The 18590-nt window shown below is 36.0% G+C and overlaps 1 protein-coding gene across 1 annotated transcript in view; it reads right to left on the reverse strand.

The window, feature by feature from the left end:
* LOC123525354 (E3 ubiquitin-protein ligase UHRF1-like) overlaps positions 1-18590 on the reverse strand; it is a 77693-nt gene that overhangs the window by 13173 nt on the left and 45930 nt on the right. The gene's annotated exons all lie outside the window — the stretch shown is intronic.

Below are 18590 nucleotides of genomic sequence, written 5' to 3' on the forward strand. Positions count from 1 at the left end.
ATCGTTAACATATGTTCTCGTTCAGAAACTGGTTTACACTCGTGAACCCTTGATTACGCCCGCAAACATAGGTTCACACTCATGAACTTAGATTAACGACCGAAATTCATAATTCAGTTGAAAAAAAGCTAGTTTAAACCTAGGTTCACGGGCGTAAACTATGGTCACCGCCCGTTATCTTATGTTTCGCTCGAAAATATCGGGAAGTATTCGAAAAACTTGGTTTTACGTTTGAAAAACCTAGTTTGTCGATTGTTGACTCTAGTTTTTCGATCATGAACCTGGGTTCACGTTATTATTGGGCAATTGGCGTGCCATATCCGTTTATATATGTTTATAAAGAAGCAATAATAAACATTGAGGGACAAAATATCAGATAAAGTATAAAGGTAGCAAACACAACATCTATACTTCGATATGCAACCCCCCTCCCCACCCACACACATACATAAACACATTTATGAATTAATGAACACTGATCAGATGGGGTGATTTTCTTGTCGGTATGAGGGAATACCACTAAAAACAGGACTGTTAATGATAATGGTCTTGTCCTGTTCCTTCCCTAATACGATAATTAGGAAAATTGCCGGACCCGTAATAGTGTACCTCCTTTTTCTGAAAAGTATTCCATTCCTACCATAGGCTGCTTTAACTATTTTTTTCAGGAAGACGTAGGTTCAAGCACCACTAGGAGCAATCTTTGTTCATTATATTTCTTCTTTCTAGTAAGAAAAACTGTTGTTTTTTTACAATACTTATTATCATTGATTTGTCGTACAAAAGCTTACATTTTTCATTTGATTAGCCATTTTTTTGCTGTTTAAATTGAATTTAACCTGAAGAGTGAATGTTTAGACATCTTTGAAAATACTTTGTTACATTTTGCATAAGATCTTGATTTTGCATCTACTCTTAGTTTACAAAGTTTGGAAGAAATGTAGGTAAGTTTTACTTCTGCCCTATGGTTCTTTTTGAATGCAGAGATCAAGGCTATAATTCTTAAGAGTTGGAACTTAATTTCTGTCCGATTAAATTCTCTTACTCGAGGCTCTCAGAAAAATTGTTATCGACAATTTTATATTTGTGTTTCATAATTGTTACGCAATACTTTGAGGTTTCATTTAGAAACATGATTAAAATGACTCTCTGCGATCGTTTTGCGCAATGCTTATCACTCTGAAACTTGTCTCTGTTTCAGCTGGAGGAAAAAACATAATTTATACAAGATTTACAATATAAAAGAAACAATCAAACAACAACACGGTAAAACACGTTTAAAGATGCAAACACAGTGCGAAAACAGTGTCAAATTCAGGACTGTATCAATAATGCATTTGTTAAACTTACCGTTACGGGTCCACATCTTAATAGACCCTGAAATACAGCTGAAAATGTGTGTTAAAACAAAAATCGCTTACATCTACGCCCTTTAAACAAAATGGTGACAAGGCACTTTTTGCAATATATCTTTCAGCATCGCCAGAATGTTTCTAAAATGAATTTAGTATAGAAATAGCAAAAAAGAAAAAAAAGAATGAAAAATATTAGCATGGTCACTCTTTAGACATACAACTCGTAGAATATGGTCATTTGTTCTTCTCACGTTACTGTGGCAATTCCACACAGTGATTACGTCCTTAGTACCTGATAGCAAGATTTGAAAGAATAGAGTCTACAACTTTAGCCTTAAATATAAGACCTGGCATAACTCGTATCACCATAAGTTCATTTTAAATTGATATTGATATTTCTCATTTTCCATGTTATGTCAGTCGTCGAATAATGCGCAAGGTAACTCAAATCGACGATTGTTTCTCGGAACCAGCGTTTGTTTATTACTATTTACATACCGGGGTCATAATCTATAACGAAACGTCAACAGTGTTGGGTTACGAAAAGTTCCATTCATACAGACATTTCATTCATAGGGGCGAATTAATTTACCATCATTATGTTATATTTTCTAATATTATCTTTCAAGTATTTACCGTTAGAAAAATAAAACATTAATATAACATGTTAAAGCAAATAGATTTACTGAAACAGGTAAGTTTAACAATCTTTATACAACTCTGTGGCAAAACTGATAAACGTGGCGAACTATTTGAATTGCGCATGAAATGGTTTTGTGTTGTCAGTCTCAGCACCTCTGAACTTTTGTTGAACTTTGCGGAATTCCGATTTATGGTTATAATAGTCTGGCGAATAAATTCACCAGCCTAAAAATCAATGTAAAATTTCAATTCAGAACACAAAAATATGCATGCAGTCCAAATTTGAAGCCTGTACCTTCAAAAATGTGAAAGTAGGTCATTAGGTCAATCTTAAGATCAAAGTTCATTTAAGTACACAAAACTATGCATGTGGTTCAAATTTGAAGGCTGTAGCTTGAGAAATGTGAAAGTAGGTCACTAGGTCAAAATCAAGGTCAAATTTTATTTCAGAACATAAAACTATGCAAGTGGTCCAAATTTGAAGCCTGTACCTTCAGAAATGTGAAAGTAGGTCACTAGGTCAATCTCAAGATCAAAGTTCATTTCAGTACACAAAAGTACGCTTGTGGTTCAAATTTGAAGGCTGTAGCTTGAGAAATGTGAAACTAGGTCACTAGGTCAAAATCAAGGTCAAATTTTATTTTGGAACAAAAACTATGCATGTGGTCCAAACTTGAAACCTGTACCTTCAAGGTCCAAATTTGAAGGCTGTAGGTACAGAAATGTGAAAGTAGGTCACTAGGTCAAGATCAAGGTCAACTCATGTCAAGGTTCATCTTGCCACTCAAAACTATACATGGTCCAAATTTGAATGATGTAAGTTATGGACATGAAGATTCTAAGTTTTTCCCTATATAAGTCTATATGAACCATTTGACCTCTGAGGCAGGGCCATATTTGACCCGAGAGGGATAACTTGAACAAACTTGGTAGAAAACCACTAAATAACGCTACATTACAAAATATAGACTTTGCGGTTTGGACAAGAAGATTTTCGAAGTTTTTCCCTATAGACGTATATGTAAACCATGTGACCCCAAGGGCGGAGCCATATTTGACCCTAGGGGAATAATTTGAATAATCTTAGTAGAAGATCACTAGATGATGTCATATACAAAATATCAAAGCCCTAGGCCCTGTGGTTTTGGACAAGAGGTTTTTCAAAGTTTTTTCCTATATAAGTCTATATAAACCATGTGACCCTAGGGGTGGGGCCATATTTGACCCCAGGGAAATAATCTGAACAATCCTGGTAGAGGACCACTAGATTTTGCTACATACCAAATATCAAAGCCCTAGGCCCTATGGTTTTGGACAAGAAGATCAGAAACCATTTAACTGTTCCTGGCCAATGTGACCTTGACCTTTGACCTAAATGACCTCAAAATCAATAGGGGTCATTTACTGGTCATGGCCAACCTAACTATCAATTTTCCTGACACTAGGCCCAAGCGTTCTTGAGTTATTGCCTGGAAACCATTTTACTGTTCCTGGTCACTGTGACCTTGACCTTTGACATACTGACCTCAAAATCAATAGGGGTCACCTGCTGGTCATGACCAACCTCCCTTTCAACTTTCGTGACCCTAGGCTTAAGCATTCTTGAGTTATCATCCGGAAACTGTTTTACTGTTCAGGGTCACTGTGACCTTGACCTTTAACATACTGACCTCAAAATCAATAGGGGTCTTCTGCTGGTCATTACCAACCTCCCTATCAACTTTCATGATCCTAGGCCCAAGTGTTCTTGAGTTATCATCCGGAAACCATTTTACTGTTCAGGGTCACTGTGACCTTGACCTTTGACATACAGACCTCAAAATCAATAGGGGTCATCTAATGGTGATGACTAACCTCCCTATCAACTTTCATGATCCTAGGCCCAAGCGTTCTTGAGTTATCATCCGGAAACGGATAGGTCTACATTCCGACCGACCGACAGACCGACCTACCGACCGACATCTGCAAAACAATATACCCCTCCTTTTTCAAAGGGGGGCATAAATATGGCCTTTAGAGAGGTCACAAGGTTTTTCTATTATCTGACCTACTGACCTAGTTTTTGAGAGCATGTGACCCAGTTTCGAACTTGACCTAGATATCATCAAGATGAACATTCAGACCAACTTTCATACAGATCCCATGAAAAATATGGCCTTTAGAGAGGTCACAAGGTTTTTCTATTATTTGACCTACTGACCTAGTTTTTGATGGCACGTGACCGAGTTTCGAACTTGACCTAGATATCATCAAGGTGAACGTTCTGACCAATTTTCATGAAGATCAGTTTTTCTATTCTTAGACCTACTGACCTAGTTTTTGATGGCACGTAATCCAGTTTAGAACTTGACCTAGATATCATGAAGATGAACATTCTGACCAACTTTTATAAAGATCCCATGAAAAATGTGACCTCTAGAGTGGTCACAAGGCTTTTCTATTTTTAGACCTACTGACCTAGTTTTTGACCGCACGTGACCCAGTTTCGAACTTGACCTCGATATCGTCAAGATGAACATTCTCACCAACCTTCATGAAGATCCCATAAAAAATGTGATCTCTAGAGTGGTCACAAGCTTTTTCTATTTTTAAACCTACTGACCTAGTTTTTGACTGCACGTGACCCAGTTTCAAACTTGACCTAGATATCATCAAGATGAACATTCTGACCAACTTTCATAAAGATCCCATGAAAAATGTGACCTCTTAGAGTGGTCACAAGCAAAAGTTTACGGACGCACAGACGGACACTGCGCGATCACAAAAGCTCACTTTGTCACTTTGTGACAGGTGAGCTAAAAAAAAGTTACTAAAAATAAGCTATTTATAGTAACGTAAAAGGGAAGTAATTAAAAAAAATAAATATTGTAAGTGGACAAAAGAAGGATCTGCCAAATAAATCTGTTGACATAAATGAAACAGTATCTTCATTAGTTATGGAGATATAACAATTTTAATTTGAAATAAAGGGAGGTAATTTGACATAAAATCAGTCCATAGTTATCTACCCTGATTGTCTCAGTCCAACTAATAACAATAATGAAATTTCAAATAAGTCCTATGATAAGGACTTACTGATATAAATCCATTTTTATTACAATCAGGGGAGGTAATCAGATATAAAATAACTTCAGAACCTATGATTGGATCTGATTTGTCATGGAATCCAAGATTTCTTGTTGTTGAAGGTATTTTGGAAGTTTGTATTGAATAAAACCATAAAAGAAGTCTCTATATGGCTGCAAAAGCCAAAATTGCCAATTTTGGACCTTCAAGGGGCCATAACTCTGGAAGCCATGATGGAATCTGGCCAGTTCAAGAAAGGAAGCAATATCTTGTGGTGATACAAGTTGTGTGCAAGTTTGGTTAAAATAAAATCATAAATGAAGCTGCTATTGTGCAGACAAGGTCAAAATAGCTAATTTTGGCCCTTTCAGGAGCCATAACTCTGGAGCCCATTAAGGGATCTGGCCGGTTCAAAAAAGGAACCGAGATCTTATGGTGACACAAGTTTTGTGCAAGTTTGATTAAATTCAAATCATAAATGAAGCTGCTATTGTGCAGACAAGGTCAAAATAGCTAATTGTGGCCCTTTCAGGGGCCATCACTCTGGAACCCATAATGGAATCTCGCCAGTTGAAGAAAGGAATCGAGACCTTATTGTGATACAAGTTGTGTGCAAGTTTGGTTAAAATAAAATCATAAATGAAGCTGCTATTGTGAAGACAAGGTCAAAATAGCTAATTTTGGCCCTTTCAGGGGCCATAGCTTTGGAACCCATAATGGAATCTGGCCAGTTCAAGAAAGGAACTAAGATCTTATGGTGAGACAAGTTGTGTGCAAGTTTGGTAAAAATCAAATCATAAATAAAGCAGCTATTGAGCAGACAAGGTCAAAATAGCTCATTTTGGCCCTTTCAAGGGCCATAACTCTGGAACCCATTATGGGATCTGGCCAGTTCAAGAAAGGAACCGTGATCTTATGGTGATACAAGTTGTGTGCAAGTTTGGTTAAAATAAAATCATAAATGAAACCACTATCGTGCAGACAAGAAATTGTTGACGCACAAAAATAGCAAATTCTGTCCTTTTAAGGGGCAGTAACTCTAGAACCCATGATGGGATCTGGCCAGTTTTTGAAAGGAACTGAGATATCATGCAAATACAAGTCTTGTACAAGTTTAATCAAAATTGCTTGCAAAATGTTGTCTCTATCTTGTTCACAAGAAATTGTGGACGGACGGACGGACGATCACAAAAGCTCACCCTGTCACTATGTGACAGGTGAGCTAAAAAGAGAAAGTGTAGTTTTTTTTTAAACCAAGGTGGGGACGCTGAAAGACGCCGACGTGAGTAGGATAGCTCTTCATATACTTCGTAAAGTCGAGCTAAAAATTAATTGCTAGATTTGCCTCTGATGCATTATTACCCAATTCACATTACACGTTTCTCTGCAGGAAATAACACATGCACAAGTTCAAAAGCTTGTTATTGTAGATGCAGAAGCGCATTCATTTTCCAATAAAGAGGGTCATGATGACCCTATATCGCTCACCTGTTAAACTTGGCCTTTGAATCATCGAGATAAACATTCTGACAAAGTGTCATGAAGATAGAGTCGTCACAGATGTGGCCTCTACAGTGTGAACAAGCTTTTCCTTTGATCAGAGTGGTGATCTGGTTTTTGACCCCACATGACCCAGTTTCGAACTTGGCATGGGAATCATCAAGAACAAGAGCTGTCACTTATGGTGACAAATGCCCCCGCAGCTCCTTGACCTTTGACCTGGTGACCCCAAAGTCAGTAGGGGATAAGTACTATCAGCATGTGAAGTTTGAAGGTTTTGGGTGCAGTGGTTCCCAAGTAAAGTGCCTTCATGCAAAAAGTTAACATTGGTCCCTGTGACCGTCTTTGACCTGGTGACCCCAAAGTCAGTAGAAGTCGTATACTCTATAGGTACTATCAGCATGTGAAGTTTGAAGGTCTTGGGTGCAGTGGTTCCCGAGTAAAGTGCCTTCATGCAAAAAGTTAACATTGGTCCCTGTGACCCTGACCTTTGACCTGGTGACCCCAAACACAGTAGGAGTCGTGTACTCAATAAGTACTATCAGCATGTGATGTTTGAAGGTCCTGGGTGCAGTGGTTCGCGAGTAAAGTGCCTTAATGCAAAAAGTTAACATCGGCCCCTGTGACCTTGGCCTTTGACCCCAAAGTCAGTAGAGATCGTGTACTTAATAAGTACTATCAGCATATGAAGTTTGAAGGTCCTGGGTACAATGGTTCGTGAGTAAAGTGCCTTCATGCAGAAAGTTAACGTGATGAACGAACGGACGGACAGTTGAAAACTAATATGCCTCCCTTCGGGGGCATAAAAACATACTTAAGAAGTTTCATGAAGATAGGGTCATAAATATTGCCCATAGAGTGTTAACAAGCTTTTCCTCTGATTTGAGCGTGTGACCTACTGTTGACCCCACATGACCCAGTTTCAAACTTGGCCTAGGAATCATCAAGATAAACATTCCGACAAAGTTTCATGAAGATAGGGTCATAAATGTGGGAGTGTTAACAAGCTTCTCCTTTGATTTGACCAGGTGACCTAGTTTTAGATCCAATATGACCCAGTTTCGAACTTGACCTAGGAATCATCAAGATAAACATTCTGACCAAGTTTCATGAAGATAGGATCATAAATGTGGTCTCTAGGTTGTAAACAAGCTTTTCATTTGATTTGTCCTGATGACCTAGTTTTTGACCCAACATGACCCAGTTTCGATCCATGCCTAGAGATCATCAAGATAAACATTCTGTGCAAGTTTGTATCAAATCATAGCATAAATGAAACCTCTATATGGCTGAAAGGGCCAAAATAGGGCAGTAACTCTAGAACTCATGATGGAATCTAGCTGGTTTTCGAAATGAACCAAGATCTTATTGTGACCCAAGTTGTGTGTAAGTTTGGTTAAAAGCCAAAAATAGCAAATTCTGGCCCTTTAAGGGGCCTTAACTCTGGAACCCATGATGGGATCTGGCCAGTTTTCAAAACGAACCCAGATATTATGCCAATACAAGTTGTGTGCAAGTCTTATGAAAATCAATTGCAAAATGTGGTCTCTATCGTGTTCACAAGTCAAAATAGCAAATTTTGGCCCTTTAAGGGGCCATAACTCCGAAACCCATGATGGGATCTGGCCAATTTGCGAAAGGAACAGAGATATTATGCCAATACAAGTTGTGTGCAAGTTTGATTAAAATCAATTGTTAAATGTGGTAACTATCATGTTCACAAGAAATTGTGGACGGGTGATCACAAAAGCTCACCCTGTCACTATGTGACAGGTGAGCTAAAAAAACATTCGGATGAAAGTCTAGCAAACAGTTTATAAAAGTTTAAGTAAGGATCTCTATGGTTATACTAGTATTACCTAATAAAAACAACAGCCTTTTTTTTCATGGTTCTAAACCATTTGATATTGTATCAATTGTGTGCAAAAACATATTTTTAGCAACATAAAATCAGTAAACCTATATAGTAGAGCAGCAAAACCTAATAAATGGCTTAGTTAATGAGTAACCTAGCCACAAAAAGTTACAAAACACGTCATATACCAAATTGTTTGGCAGGATCTGAAGTTTATCGGACTGCCGGCATAAATTGCAAATTTTTGGTGCGGACCAAGAAATCCAAGATGGCGTCCAAGATGGCCGCCACTTTAGGATTTTATAGGTAAATTTAAAAATAAGAATGTAAATAATTTATGGAGAAAAACACTGTAACTTAATTGTTTACAAGTATTTAAACTAACAATATGTAAAAACATACTGTATTTTTGAGGTCACTCAAGGTCATTTACAGGCCGTGGGCAAGGTCAAAAGGTCAAAAATTACTATTTTTTCAACAATCTTTTTACATTCTCTCCAAATTCTGTGACATAACTGGTCATTTTTCATATTAGAACAGGTTTGTATGCATGACAATTTCATTTGCAATATTTTAGAGGAGTACATTTGGCTAACATAGTTACCATGGTGAAAAAAAATCTGGTTCTAATATATCTGTTAAAAGATCTAGTTGGTGGATTCACATACATGTGTGTAAAACACATTTTACAAACTCCCTTTAATTGTTTGTAGTAAAAGATTTGTTTTAAATTTTACATTGTTGGAAGTGATCAAGGTCATTTTTAAGGATGTATTCATAGTCAGTTGGTCAAAATGGCAAAATAAAAAGACCATCAAAAACACTTTTTAATAGACAATGTACGCGTTTCATTCTTTTTTAAATTGTACGAATTTTCATTTCAGAATAGACCTATGTGTTTGCAATTTCATTTGCAATTCTAATTGAGATATATTTGCAAATAGTTACACTCAAATGTTTAAAATATGTCACATTTTAGGTTAATCAAGATAAATTCTAATTCATAAGTAAGGTTAAAGTGTGAAAGTGACCATTATATCAGTTTTCAGCTATACAAAATGACTTTTGTATCAAATTTTTAACTATTTAATTGTTTCGTTTCCAAAAGGACATATTCGTATTTATTTCCTACATTAACAAATAAACTAAGACTAGATATGAATTCAGTTATAAGATCAATATTAATACCTGTATTTAAATCATTTTTGTTTTGTAGTATGAAAATACTTAAGCAGCACTTGCATAAACATCTTGAATTACAGTCGCTGCATGTTTCATTTTGAAGCTATATCTAAGTTCCAACGCTTAAAATTGACGTAAACATTTTTCTTTTTCTAAATTTTGAAAAACTACTGCATGTAGCGAGACAGAAAATAAGCTAACCAAGGACTGGGTTTATACGCAGATATAAAGAAATAAGGCTGTTTTGTAACATAACTCTGAAATATATTTCTACGCTAATTTTTCTATCTCTTTGGTAATGCCAAAGCCCCTTTCAGACTTATTAGTTATGGGTCCAACATCAGATAAAGTGAGAATGCGCAATAAGATAAAACAATAAATCTGTTAATGGAATGTATGTAATTTGGAAATAAGTACCATTAAAAGATAAAAACATTGCTTACAACGCAGTGGTTTGTTTTTTAATTTCATTTTTCTGTTTTTTAAATCAACATGTGGCTTCTGAAAGAAAATATAGTAGGAAAATTCACCAAATGGGTATGTGGAGCCATTTCAATCTTGTGCGTTTTAACTTGAGTGTATGGATGCAGATGCTAGGTGTATATTCCAGCTATTGTTTGAAAGATTGTGGTGATTTGTTGGCCAGTACAGATTGAAACTTGGTAATAAATTTGCTTTATTGTTTGATTTCATGGTTCCTGAAACTGCAAATTTAAATTTGATGTAAATATCTACTAGAGTTTAACTATAAATATAATTAAGTCTATATCGGAAACGTGGCAATTTGAAGGTGAAAAAGCTATTAGCAGTGTCATTTTCCCTTGACTTTCAAAAAATATCATGTTGGTGACATCAGTTACCACAAAAGATGTTGATCTGAATTCATAGAACCATTTTACAATGTAGATGTTGAAGCCGACAGAAATTGGTAGATATCAAAGACATTTGAAAATAATGTTTATTCTGAGATTAGATATTGTCTAACTGTACAAAGAAATACTTCCTTTTGATTGGAAACGTTTTTTTATATATATATGTGGTTAGAAATGCTTAATTAAGGAAGAAATGATATATATAGTTGCTTATAAATTAATCACGTATGATGTACACATTATTAACAACTAGTCTTGAGTGCAATAAATACATCTATCATTGATACTCTGATTTATTATATCAGGGAAACATCAATAAATGGTAATGCTCGAGATCTACTACATTCTTTGTTTATAACGTGCATTTTATTCTTTAATTTCAATTATTTTTAAATGCCATTGCAAAACATTGTAATAGTTAAACTAACCAAGTGGATCAATGCATTTTAAGAATAAAACTAAACAAAACAAAAAGAAAAGAATTTTAATGAAAAAGTATTTTTTTCATTGACCTTGAAAGTGACCTTGGAAAAAAACGCAGTCTTTGTCCCAAACTGTTGTTTCTGAAAACACAGGTTCTTTCGTTTCATGTATTTACTTCAAAATTATTTTTACAACATAATGATAATACTTAACAACTTTTTAAACTCTACACTTATAATAAAAATTCCGTAATATGTTGTAATATGATTTTATGATTAATATGTTTGAAGAAGACATTATAACAATAACAATCGGACGTAAATTATTTACCATACCAATTACAAAATCAAAAGTTGCGTAAGTCACTAAAGTAATTATGTAATTCTATTATTACATACTATTTTCAACTTTTAAAATGGAACGTCTGTCATATTGTTGTTAACTCTTGTAAATTTCAAATCACTAATGGCAACTGTGGTGTTAAAACGTATTATACATGTATAATTAGTATAAATAGTTCCAAATTTACGTAAAAAGTAAAACAAAAACTTTTGACTTGCTCAGCTACTTTTGGTACATTTGTTGATAACATGATATTGTCAATAAACGACTTAGGTGTGCGTTCTTCTCTAAATGGGATTGGTCTAATTGTTAAGGTGTCATCCGCTAAACCCGGGTTTCTGAGTTCGAGCCCTACTGTGGTCATGACCATGCAAACTCATATGGCACCGGTACTAACTTTTCCAGGAGACGGACTTGAGTGGTTTAAATAGGCTTTAAGCTCTCATCATAATCAAACTGAAATAAATTAGTTTTTTTACTAATGGTACATCTAGTTTCACAATGGCATCCAGGTCATAATGGCCAGAAGGCACATCGAAACCATATATTAACTTCATAATCTTGATGTCTACAATTGTAACTTCTACACAGCCAAACGAGCAAAATATGTATCATTTTATATGTTTAAATAAATGTGCAATCTTTAATATGAAAATTCATGCAGTTTATAATATTGAAAATGTGTATAGGGTTTAGGTGGTTTTAGGCTATTTTCACCTTTTGACCTTGAATATGACCTTAAAAATGGCCTTGACCAGTCCCCAAAAAAATAACATTTTTTAAAAACATTCTTACTACAAAGTGCGGTTGTACATGTGTACTCTTCAAAGACAATTCACATACTTTTTTTGTTTCCACTAACTAGATCTAAATAGAGGCTATATTGAAACGCATTTGGTTTCTACATGGTAACTATGGTAAGAACATTTTTTTTACACTAAAATATTGGAAATGAAATTGTCATACACACAAGCCTAGTCTGATGAAAAATAAGTTATGATATTCATTTTGGAGTCTCAGAATGAAAATATGTGCAGCTGAAACGGTAATTTTAGACCGTTTTTGACCTTGGTATAAGCCTGAAATGACCTTGAGTGACTTCAAAAACATAACATTTATTTTAAACATTTTAGTTCGAATACTTGTATGCCTTTAGGTCACATTTGTTTTCTTCATTAATATTTAATAGCCTTATTCTTAACTCGAACTATAAGGACAAAAAATGGCGACCATCGTAAAACACTGCAAAGACATTTACCATGAACCAGAATACCATGTTTGTTTCAGAAAAAAAACAGGTTTTCTGTTACATGCGTTTTCTTCATAAGTATATCTAAATCTGCCTAATAGAGATTAAATGCCGGCCATAGTAAAGAACATTTAGGTGTTACTACAGTTACCAGATCTATCTTCATGTAAATTGCTGATGAATATGTCAAAGACCTAGGTCTATTCTGATGTCAATGGTGTAATTTCTAAAAAAGGAAACAATTTGTAAGTGAAAAAGTACTTTTGCCCTATTTTGACCTTGACCTTGACCTTGAAATGACATTGACCAGTTTCAAAATTATAACACTTCTTCTTACTACACACAATAGAAGTAAGTTTGTAACATTTGTTCTTTTCAAAGACAGTTTAAAAGCTTGTATATGAATCCACAAAATATATTTGAAATAGCGGCTATATTGAAACGCATTTAGTTCAACTATGGTAACCATGGTAACCAAATGTACTCCTCTAAAATAGTGCAAATTAAATTGTCATACACACAGATCTACTCTGATATGAAAAATGACAAATTATGCCATTCAGTTTGGAGACAATAAAAATAATTGTAGCTGAAACAGTGATTTTAGACCGTTTTTGACCTTTTGACCTTGCGTATGACCTTGAAATGACCTTGAGTGACCTCTAGAATATAACAATTATTTAACACTTTCTTAGTTTAGATACTTTTTTGTAGTTAAGTTACTTGTGTTTTCTTCATAAATATTTACTAGCCTTATTTTCAAATCTACGTATAAGAACTTAAAATGGCGGCCATCTTGGACGCCATCTTGGATTTCTCGGTCCGCACCAAAAATTTGCAATTTATGCTGGTAGTCCAATAAACTTCAGACCCTCCCAAACATTTTGGTATATGACATATTTTGTAACTTTTGGTGGACAGGTTAAATGCTAAAACTGGGGTTTTGCTGCTCTACTAATAAGTTTTTTTTTTTAATTTGCAATACAATATTAAAGTAGTTCTTGTTTGAAACACGATCAAATGTTCAATGTGATGAATTTATACTTGTTTCGATTATGAATCCTAAATGTGCAAGACTATATCCCAGGTGATACGGTTTTGACACTTTTTAATTGGTGCCAACTTTTCTTATTGAATATTTCACACTTTCATTAAGTGCTGCAAATTAGGGGTCGTATAATTATAGATAACACGGTTGATAATTGGCACATGATCATTCGCTAATCTCCAGCGGCGTAGATTGCAAATTCGATAACCATGGTACGTATAGGTTCCATATGTAATACAAGAGCACCGCCTTGCGGGTGCAGACGCTCATCTGATTTTTCTGTCTTTGTATAATAGAAATATTGTCCTACCCATGATTTTCTAAGTCCAAAAGGGGCCTTAATGCTTGCAAAAAGCAATGCAGAGTTACGGTACTTGATGTGCAGAATCAGCTTTTAATGGCAAACAACTGCTCCAAGTTTTAAAGCAATAGCTTTGACTATTAAGGAGTGCGTGTGTGTTCGGGTTTAACGTCTACTTGAAGCAGTGAGCACAATGCCCAACTTTATAGTGCTGCTTCACTGGAATATCACGCCGTGGTCACGTGGCATGATACCCCACCCAGTCACATTATACTGACACCAGGCTGACCAGTCCAAGCACTGTCCTCTTAATGCTGAGCGTCAAGCGAGGAAGCTACTAGTACCATTTTTTACGTCTTTGGTATGACACGACCGGGGATCAAATCCACGACCTCCCGCATTCGAAGCGGATGCTCTACCACTAGGCTACTGAGGCGGTTCCATTAAGGAGAAAACTTGACCTAAACACAAAACTTAACCAAGAAATCTGATATTTTCTAAGTCCAAAAGGGGCCAAAATTCTTGCAAAAAGCAGGATGGAGTTATGTTTCTTGCTGTAGAGAGTCAGCCTTTGATGGTGAAAAAGTGTTGCAAGTTTTAAAGCAATAGCTTTAATAGTTTAGGAGAAAAGCTGACCTAAACACAAATCTTCACAAAGAAATCTGATTTTCTAAGTCCAAAAGGGGCCATAATTCTTACAAAAAGCAGGATGGAGTTATGTTTCTTGCTGTACAGAGTCAGCTATTGATGGTAAACAAATGGTGCAAGTTTTAAAGCAATAGCTTTGATAGTTAGGAGAAAAGCTGATCTAAACATAAAACTTAACCAGGCAACGCCAAAGCCGATCAAGTGACGACAATAACTCATCTTTTCCAAAAAATCAGATGAGCTAAAAATGATAAACCAGATCTATTCCTATGGAATTTTTTTTTTCAAAAATGGAAAATCCACGAATTTACGTCCCCATGAAACAGCCAATTTGGCCCAAACCACAAAATTTCGTGCCGACGAAATTAAAATGATTTCACAGTATAAGAACTGTTTATTATTACATGACTGTATTCTATTGTTTCTCTGATTGGCTAAAAACGGTTCGAAAAGTAATGAGTACATATCATATCAACTTATCTTGGGTTATAAATAGTAAGAAAATAACAAGAGGGCCATGATGGCCCTATATCGCTCACCTGTTATCATTGCACTTGAGGACAAGAAGGTCCTCAGTAAAAATATTTAAGTCCAAAGGACAGGAACAACAAAGGGAAGAAATTTAACCAAAAAGAAACAAGAGTGCAAGAATGTCACAATATACGCCCGTCACAGCAAATTTCTTTACTCTAGCACCTGTATTTGCAAATGGAATTTTAATTTTGTGGTTGTTTAGTAATAACTAAGTGTTTTGTTTTCTAAGTCCACAAAAAAACTCCTTACCAGGTAGAGATACCTTAAAATACACCTAAAATTGGAAAGTAACATCTATGTTGTACCACAGAAAAGTGGTCTTGGTTTTTTTCTACAGTCAATTATAAAAAAGTTACAATCTAAGTTATTTATAGTAACAACTAAGGGAAGTTAATCTTAAAAAAAAAAAAAAAAAAAAAAAAAAAAGTAAGTCCTCACAAAAATCTTTACCAGGTAGAGACTGGTCAAAAACACCTCAAAATTGGATGTAGCATGCATGTTGTACTACAGAAAAGTAGTCTCGATTTTTCCCTACGACTAGTAATGAAAAAGTTACAATATAAGCTATTTATAGTAACAACAAAGGGAAGTAATTCTAAAGAAGGGAACTTCGCATGACACTTCGTCTCATGATGGTGTATAATTGTGTCAAGTTACATCAAAATCCTTCCATGCATGAAGAAGAAATGCTTCGGACAAAGTCATTCTTGTATCTGACCACTGGCCTCTAAGTGTGACCTTGACCTTAGACCTAAGGACCTGGTTCTTGCGCATGACACTACGTCTCGTGGTTGTATACATTTGTGCCAAGTTATATCAAAATCCCTCTATGCATGAAGAAGAAATGCTCCGGACAAGGTTTTCATTCTTGTATCCTTTGACCTCTAAGTGTGACCTTGACCTTAGACCTAGAGACCTGGTTCTTGCGCATGACACTCCGCCTCATGGTGGTGAACATTTGTGCCAAGTTATATCAAAATCCCTCTATGCATAAAGAAGAAATGCTCCGGACAAAGTTTTCATTCTTGTATCCTTTGACCTCTAAGTGTGACCTTGACCTTAGACCTAGGGACCTGGTTCTTACGCATGACACTCCTTCTCATGATGATGAACAATTGTGCCAACTTTCATCAAAATCCCTCTATGCATGAAGAAGATATGCTCCGGACAAAGTTTTCATTAATTTGACCTTAGACCTCTAAGTGTGACCTTGACCTTAGACCTAGGGACCTGGTTCTTGCGCATGACACTCTGTCTCATGATGGTGAACAACTGTGCCAAGTTTCATCAAAATCCCTTCATGCATGTAGAAGATATGCTCCGGACAAGGTCTGTGGACGCCGCCCGCCCGCCCGCCCTCCCACCAGGGGCGTTCCCATAATACGTCCCGTTTTTCAAACGAGCGTATAAAAACAATTCTTACAACGTACAGATATGTCAAAATGCACCTAAAAATTGGAGGTACCATCCTTGTTGTACCACAGAAAAGTGGTCTCGGTTTTTTCCCTACGGCCAATAATAAAAAAGTTACTAAAAATAATCCATTTATAATAACGTAAAAGGGAAGTAATTAAAAAAAAAATATTGTAAGTGAACAAAAAAAGGCTCTGCCAAATAAATCTGTTGACATAAATGAAATTTCAGATCAGTATCTTCATTAGTTACAGAGATATACCCATTTTAATGTGAAATAAAGGGAGGTAATCTGACATAAAATCAGTCCATAGTTATCTACCCTGATTGTCTCAGTCCAACTAATGACAATAATGAAATTTCAAATAAGTCCTATAGGACTTACTGATATAAATCCATTTTGATTACAATCAGGGGAGGTAATCCAATATAAAATAACTCTGGAACCTACGATTGGATCTGATTTGTCATGGAATCTAAGATTTATCGTTGTTGAAGATATTTTGGAAGTTTGTATCGAATAAAACCATAAATAAAGTCTCTATATGGCTGCAAAAGCCAAAATAGCCAATTTTGGACCTTTAAGGGGCCATAACTCTGGAACCCATGATGGAATTTGGCCAGTTCAAGAAAAGGAACCAAGACCTTGTGGTGATACAAGTTGTGTGCAAGTTCGGTTAAAATCAAATCATAAAAGAAGCTGCTATTGTGCAGACAAGGACAAAATAGCTAATTTTGGCCCTTTCAGGGGCCATAACTCTGGAACCCATTAAGGGAACTAGCCGGTTCAAGAAAGTAACTGAGATCTATGGTGACACAAGTTTTGTGCAAGTTTGATTAAATTCAAATCATAAATGAAGCTGCTATTGTGCAGACAAGGTCAAAATAGCTAATTTTGGCCCTTTCAGGGGCCATCACTCTGAAACCCATAATGGGATCTGGCCAGTTCAAGAAAGGAACCGAGATCTTATCGTGATACAAGTTGTGTGCAAGTTTGGTTAAAACAAGCAAATTCGATGAATTGGAATCCCCCGCCGAAAGGGTCAGAGTTGAGGAACGGCAAAAAAATATATCCAGCAAAAAGTTAAGAATGTTACCAAGAAGCAAATAATTTCATTAGTCAAAATCAAATTAAAGAAAATGAATGGTTTGTTTGGGTGGGGCTGGGGGGGGGGGGGGGGGTGAGGATACAACAGTTTACATGTGATTATAAATATTGATATAAATGAAAAATGAAAAAAAAAAAAAAAAAAAAAAAAAAAAAATGGTGTGGGGGGGGGGGGGGGGGGGGGGGGGGGGGGACCAAGGTAAGGTGGTGACCAGGTGTAGGTTAAAAACATCACATGTTTATAATAAATGTTCATGGAAAAGAATGAAAGAAGTTTAATGAAATTCTTCCAATTGGTTGGTTTGTTATGTACAGATCTGTGGATTTTTAAACAATTAAAGGGCAATAACTATATGGAAAATTGCCCAAAATCGAAAAAACCTTTTGAAGGGCATCGTCGCAGTATCTTTGTTCATGTCTGTTTCAAGTTTGATGAAATTCTACCTGCTAGTTACTGAGAAAGGGGCTGCAGACGGACATTTTTCATTAAATCAAGGGTAATAACTCTGACGGAAATTGACCTATCAAAAAAAAAAACTTGACGGGCATCAGCACAGTATCTTGGTTCATGTCTATTTCAAATTTGATGAAATTCTACCTGTTAGTTACTGAGAAATAGCTGCAGACGTACATTTTTTATTAAATCAAGGGCAATAACTCTGAGGGAAATTGACCAATCAAAAAAAAAACTTGACGGGCATCATCGCAGTATGTTGGTTCATGTTTATTTCAAGTTTCATGAAATTCTACCAAGTAGTTACTGAGAAATGGCTGCGGACGGACGGACGGACGGACTGACGGACGGACAACGCCATTTCAATACCCCCCTCCCGATTTCATCGGCGGGGGATAATAAAATCATAAATGAAACCACTATCGTGCAGACAAGAAATTGTTGACGCACGCACGCACGGACGGACGCACAGACGACGGACGAAGGGTGATCACAAAAGCTCACCTTGTCACTATGTGACAGGTGAGCTAAAAATAGACCGATGTAGGTGCTTGGAAAACCAATATCAACCTGATTTGGTCTAATTTTATATTTATTT

Source organism: Mercenaria mercenaria, chromosome 3, assembly GCF_021730395.1.
Source record: "Mercenaria mercenaria strain notata chromosome 3, MADL_Memer_1, whole genome shotgun sequence".
NCBI classification, from domain to species: Eukaryota; Metazoa; Mollusca; class Bivalvia; order Venerida; family Veneridae; genus Mercenaria; species Mercenaria mercenaria.